Source organism: Styela clava, chromosome 1, assembly GCF_964204865.1.
Source record: "Styela clava chromosome 1, kaStyClav1.hap1.2, whole genome shotgun sequence".
NCBI classification, from domain to species: Eukaryota; Metazoa; Chordata; class Ascidiacea; order Stolidobranchia; family Styelidae; genus Styela; species Styela clava.
Genome location: NC_135250.1, coordinates 28,809,501 through 28,816,903, shown reverse-complemented (window position 1 = coordinate 28,816,903; position 7,403 = coordinate 28,809,501). Strand labels below are relative to the sequence as shown.

General features: G+C 30.3%; 1 long non-coding RNA gene across 1 annotated transcript; it reads left to right on the top strand.

Annotated features, from left to right (window-relative positions):
* Positions 1-467: 467 nt before the first annotated feature.
* On the top strand, positions 468-1,506 carry LOC144420769 (uncharacterized). Its single transcript, XR_013474733.1, has 3 exons — positions 468-758; positions 900-961; positions 1,372-1,506. It is a non-coding gene; the product is annotated as an uncharacterized LOC144420769 (long non-coding RNA).
* Positions 1,507-7,403: the final 5,897 nt, after the last annotated feature.

Here is a 7,403-nt window from a genome sequence, read left to right as displayed (position 1 = left end):
TGAACGCTGCAAAATATTTCCTCTTTTCTTTGTTAATATTATTCATAATATAAAAAAAAGTACTTTGATGAACATAATTCATTTAATTTTAATTTTTTTTTTATCGTAGAAAAAATATCTCTAACATTACGTTGAAACGGACATATAATGGAAATAAATATCATTGGGCTTGTTAAACCATTTATATATTTAATTGCACCGGTAATTATGTGAATAATTTTAAGATGAAGTAGTGCTTTTTTATCATCGTTTTATGAGCAGTAGGGCAATAAAACACGTCAATCAGAACAGAAGTTATTTCCTCCAGGGAAGTCATGTATTCAGAGGAATCAAAATCAATAAAACCAGTTACCCAGTAAAATCTTTTCTCTGATTTTATTTGCCAGCAACGATGTACAGGGAGTTGTTAATAGAAAATGTAATGTTTCTTGTAAAGCGATAGAGAGAATAATGTTCCAGTTTTTTTTTTACAATAATATTTAATACATAAGTAATCGGAGAGTAAGATTATACCGATTGCTGTTTTGAATGAAAGTTCTTTATTCGTCATTTTATTTAGCCTATGTTTCTGGTATTAAATCACATCCTGATAATTTATTTATTTCCATCATTGCTAAATGTTTATTTTAGTGTTTCGCAGATTTGAAATATGAATTCAGGAGCAAATTTCAGACCGTTTATGTTTTGCGTAATTTTATTACTGATGTTGTTGCAAGCTATGGATATAGCTGCATTCTATGGTCCAAAAGGAAAAGGGTGTAAGTATAATCAATCAGTTATTCGTTGAGTCAAAATCTTAATCGCGAATCCAAGCCCAGGCTGTACAATGCCTGATATTAGGGAAATTGTCTACGGACTCGGCAGTGCAAAATTCTTCCTAATTAGCTTAACGTTTTCAGATGGATTCGAGAAACAGTTTAAAACGAAAAAATATTTTGTCAAATCACCGAAGAATAATGAGGTGAATATACCGTAGTTAATATATAATAATATTGTGTATGCGACAGGAACCAAATTCTTTTTGGCCACAAAGTGTACATATTGATCGTTTTGTTATTATGTTGTTGTGAAAAAAGCGCTCTTTTCTACCAGATCATTTGCTTGAAAATTTCTAGTGGTTTAAGATTGTTGTTGTGGCTAGAAGGCTTTTGCTTTTATTTTATTTTTCAATATTTTAGGGGATCGCTGTTTTAATGTTATTCATGGGAACACATTTTAATTTTATTGCAACGACTTTACTCCGTTTTGATTTTGCGAACTCGTGCCTGGTGGTGGTCGTGAACACTGCGGTACCGGTTGACATAATACTATTCATAATACTTCGTTTTAGCTTTCTCTCGTTCACTAAACACATTTTTATTATTATTTCAGGTATTATTCACGTATTACTGAATACAGAAAAGCCATCAATTATCAAAATATATCTTTTATACCCAACAGTGAATAAAGGCTTAACTTGATATAATAGATTTATGCTCTGTTGTCATTACGGGTAATTTTGAGACAAACACAAACACATTCCTTGAGATATAGATACTCTTTAGTCAGTTAAAAAAAGTTCCGTTGTGAAGTGTTCATTTATGACCAATTTTTCATGTCATAGTTGCCTATAACTGCAACTTTTTATTTAATGCAAGTAGGAACTTGTGACGTCACTTTATTAAATATTAAGGTCCTTCCGGTTCAACATGATCTTTGGTACGCTTCTGGTTGTCGCGTAACTAGAAAAGAGGAATAATCGATGGGGCAATTACCAGTTGCGCGTGATCTTGCAATGAGTAAGCCTGCCAATCAATAAATCACATTAATACTTATCATTGTAACATATTTCCTTCATCGGCATTACAGACTATTTACAGTTTTTCAAACATTTCAATACTGTACTTGTTGACTCGTGGCGACATCAAAAAAAAAATTAAAAAAATTTTGAACCAAAAATACTCGAAACAAAAATACTTATATTAAACACTTTTTGCAATGGGCAATGCCATAAACATTCGTTAATTATAATTTTGTATACAATTCTCATAATATTTACTACCATATAAAACGTGAAATGTCTTTATTTATCCGATGTTGGTAACATAACAATTAATTGGAGAAAACGCGTGTAAAAAATAAAAAATGAGACAGAGTGATAGAGAACATGGATAAGACAGAAAAGGGATAGAGAGAAAGATCAGGTGAACGAGAGAGAATTTGATCGGCCAGTCACGCTTTATTGGTATTTCGTTGCAATTTGCAAAAGGCAATCTTTATTATATGTTGAAGGTACTACAAAGAGTTGGATAAAAAAAAGATGGTTTAATTGTACAATGAAACAGCCGATAAATCGTCATAATTTAATTTCTCATAATTTACAATGGAATATTTACCAAGATGTTTTGGGAAAGATATATTAAATAATACGGTAAAAAATAAAAATAAAGAAATAATTATTAAATCATTGTGTTTGTAATACGTCAAATTGGAAATATAATGAGGCAATAGATTTATTTAACTGTGTACATAGAATTAAACTGAAATTATGATTTTCGCAACGCAGCAAACTTCAAATCTGTGTCAGGAGATATAAAACGACACGCGCCAAGCACCGACCAGACATCCTTACGTCATTTCCTGGCAGAGAAATTCATATTTCATAGGACAGGATTAAAATCAATATTAATGAAATTCTTTTATTATAATGTTCTTGCTTATTGTGGTGTTTGATGAATGTTAGTAACAAAGGTACAATATATGATTCATTGTTTCTTGTGATAACAATAGACAGATCTGTATTTCCATATCTTGTTTAGTTCTGTCATTACTGTATATCAATCTAGTGTTTCGCAGATTGTTGTAAACTTGACTTAATTCAACGTACATGAATTTCGAGTCAAGGATTTTCATCAAGCAATTTCGTCGCTTGTACAAGGTTCGCTTACCATTTTCTTTTGTTATCTGTTATCAGATATTGGATTCTTATAATTTTGGTTTATTTTATTTCCATAATTTGTTTAGTCATTACTAAAAAAATTATTACGAAACATGATTTCTGGAACAAATATCGAATAGTTGGTGCTGTGGTTAATTTTATTGATGATGATATTCCAAAGTATAGACGTGGTTACATACCAATGTACATGACCTGCATGTGGAGGTGAGTAAAGTATGATGTAGATATGCGAATTAAATTACGCTTGATTGATGAATTGTATCAGATTGAAACTTTTGAAACCTTCAAAAAATAAGTCAATAACGCGATATCAATGCGAGAAATTTCATTCCAAACTTTGGTGGGTTGATAGCCTAATTGTTGCTTGGATTTGAAAATTTATTCGTTGGTCATTTATGTTGTTCTTAATTTGATACACATTGGGTAATATTGAAGAAAGTGCCGTTCCTTTGTCACTCTAGACTTCCTGTTGAGAGTGTACAACAATTACACAACTCTTCGTTAATTTTGTATTTTCAATTTTGTATTATCCAGGTTTTCAGGAACCATTGGAGCTGGGAATATTCGAATAACATCATCGAAAACTAAAGAGATGAATATATACGTTATATATTCCTTCATTTTTTGCGGGCTTTTCCCATGGACGTCAGACGATAAAAAAAAACATATTATATCTATTAATATTTAAAATATTTCTAATCAACACTAAATAAAAGATGAAATCGAAAAATTGACTTAAGATTTGTTATCAATAAGAGTAATTTCAATATATACAAAGAAATACATATTACGCGTTTGTGAGGGGTGTTAAAGCCTGACTAATGTGGGATCAAAAACAATAGTAAGATGTTGGAATCCTCAATAAGCAATTTTGTATAAAATTTGGGGGTTTAAAAAAGGACGTAGACTATAAAAATGAAAATGTCAGACAGAAAGTATTATATATAAAACGCAAAACGCACTACAGTGAAATATGGAACCAATTGCTTTCGGCCGAAATGTTCCCATATGAGAATCATGCACTTCCATTCCTACCAACGTTAAGGCTTTCCATGGTTTTGGTATCAATACAGAAAGATAGCATGCCTAAAAATCATTTAAATAGATTTCACAATTTTGTAATATTGGAGGCTTCATAAGAAAAAACCAAAGAATATTTGAAATGTATATATGAGGTAGATTTTAAATATTTCAGTTTAAGTATGGACCACTCACATGGTCTTTATCGCCCAAATTTTACCAAAGCAAAAATACCCATATTAAACTTATGCGCAATTGACTAAGGCAATAAATTTTCGTTGATTATAAATTTGTATTAAACATTTAAAATATCTACTACCATAATTAAATGTGAAAAGTCTTTAACTATACGATGTTAGTAACATAGGAAGTAATTTGAAAGAACGTATAAAATAAGATAAAATGAAGAGAGAGATGAATATCACGTCATCGATAGAGAATTTTATCAGTCACTCATAAATGATCTCTCGTTGCTATTTTCCAAAAAAAAATTCCTATATAAGTGATACAGGTACAAAATATAGATAGATAACGAAACTATGTTTTTTATGAAATTTTTTTTTCACAGTTACGCAAAAAAAACAGAAAATTCAACTACATAATTTTATTCAATTTTAGTCTCACAATAGAACATTTACCGAAACGTTTTAAGGACGGTATCTCAAATAAACAAAATCCAAGGAAATAAATAGTTAATATTTTACCGTGGTTTATATAATTTTCTCATATTGGAATTCAAATAAAGCGGTAACTTTCTTAAATTGTACATGAAATTAAGATATAGCAGTGATTTTTACATGGCATCAAATCGGTGCCGGAAGACACAAAACAACGCCTGCCAAGCACCGTTAAAGACTTCCACACGTCATTTCCGGACGGGAAGTTTTACATCCAGATTCAAATCATTATAAATAAAATCGTTTTAATATAATGTTCTTGCTTGCTGTGGTGTTCGGTAAATGCTCGTAAGAAAAGAGTAATTTAATATTTATTGTTTGTTGTGATAACGATAGACAGAATTATATTTTCGACATTTGTTTAGTTCTGTCATTATTGAATATTCAGCTAGTGCTTCACAAATAGTTATAGATAAAATATATAGAGATGTATTTTTTGGTATTTTCATTGTCCGAAGTTACCAAAAATTAAAATTTGTTCTAAAGCAAAAATTATGTAAAACCTAAAATTTAATATAATATTCCAATCAAATATGAAGGAAGGGAAACATAATTAGTTTAAAATAAAATGGCTTCACTGACCTAACACGCCCAGATCTATGCAGTGCTTTATTCAATGAATGAATTTTAATATTGTTGGTTGAGGTAGAATACACAAAAGAAGTTCCAGAAAGTGGTTTAATATCAGAATTCTATAGCTCAGAAAATTACTCATTAATGTTTTCTATAGAATATCCCTATTATCACAATTTAACTTTCTATATTGCTCTGTCATACAATCACATAGCTATAGACGTTGGAGAGCCCGTTTGTATTAATTATTTAATGTTACAGAAATTTTCTGTAAATATGTTTAAAAAATAACCGATTAAAAATCGTTCATATTTCTTTTTCACAATAGTTAGTATAATATAGAAGGGCGTATTAATAATTTCAAAAAATAGTACAGTATATTCAGTGTTTTTCATATATATATATTGCAATTGAAAGAAAGATAATGATTTTTAGGTTTAAACTCAAGTCTTTAATTCATGCCCACCATATAATTCTGTTTAAAATCATTTGACACCCAGAACTCAATTTCAACGAAACAACTTTTTTGAAGACTCCTCGCGAACATTGCAATTATACCCAATATGCTAAAATTCATTTTTGTATTTTAGATGGATTTAAGGAACAATTGGAGATGAATGAAAATTTCAAGAAAATCGTGAATGAGTAATTAGGTGAAAATTTTTTGATTATCCTTTTAAAATTTACAGATTGAAATGATTTTTTTGGTATATTCTCCGATTAGATCCGTTTCTCATCTCTTCTTTTTTCTATAATACCTCAAGCACCGGATCCCCGCCGCAGTTCTCCGCAGAACCAGAATTTGTGCTATATCTTTCTTCAAATTTGTCCCATGTACCAAGTTAGGTATACTTAATGATAACGGTCTAGCACTACACATACCCCTTATTTAACAACTGTTTGGGTATGCATGCCTGCAAATTCGGCTTTTACCAGAACACTTAAAGCAAACAGAATCATGTTCTTGGTATTTGATTTGGTGCTACGGTGTCTCGGCAATTGTCTAGGGTTTATATGATCCCTTAATTAATTGCTGGTTCTCCGAGTTGTATTTTTACATGTTACGTTTTATAAGATAATATTTTTTGAGATATATTTTGTTTGACTGTTTTCTCTCATGTTTTCCAAGATATAAAGGGTTCGATTTTATTTTTATTTTTTATATTATGTACTTCAAAATCAGTCACGGGTGTCTATACTCGATTATTAGATTTCCGCGCCTCCCTTTACCCTGAAATGTTGTATTTACATTTCCCCCTATTATATTGTTGGTACAACGTATATTTTTAGTATGGTAAAATAAATGGTCACTTCAAACATGACAAAACGGATATTTACATAAAATATTCTTTTATATTCTCAGGCATCCTCTCCATGGATTCTCGAATAAACACGGAAACCTGCTTTATATAATAATAATTTAAACTTGTCAAACAATGAACATTTATTAAAACTAAAATTGCAATAAATGAGTGATTTCAATAAATACTGAGAAAACTAAGAATCTGAAAATTATCTACCCTTGTGTCACTCATAAGGTTTTGGGTTGCTAAAAAGTGTTCGTGTGTGAAGTGAAACAAAAAGTTTATGCGTAGTGAGAGAGGAATGAAGAGATTCAAAATATTGAGGGATGAAATTAGGGGGAAAGCAGTCAAGAACTAATTTATTTGCAAAATCAAATATAAGATAAGAGAGCCTTCAAAATTCCCTAGGAATATCTTAGCAATGTTTTTGTTCATTCATCTATTTAGTATTCAAAAACCAATTAATTTGATATGAATTAAGTTATCGACGAACTAACCCTAACCTGGTACACATACTACGTGAGTAGCAGAATGCGTTTCTGTCTGTCACGCCTCATTGATTCCTTGTAACAACTTTCAAACAACGTGATAATATATATGAATGGCACGAAAGTTAATAAAATAAAAAAAAGATAATTTTCTGGAGATTTTGCTTTGATTGTACCATCAAACAGCATATTAATCGATATGTGTTTTACAATCGAATACTTTAGCGAGATTATCTAAAAATAATATCTCAAACAATGCATTAACAAAGGAGCAAACATGGGGAATATAAAACAGTTTTCAGTAGTTAGTTTCAACCATATTGGAATTCAAGTATGCCGACTACTCTTTCCAACATTAATAAATTCATAACTGAATGGAATATCAATTTTAGCATTGGAGCAA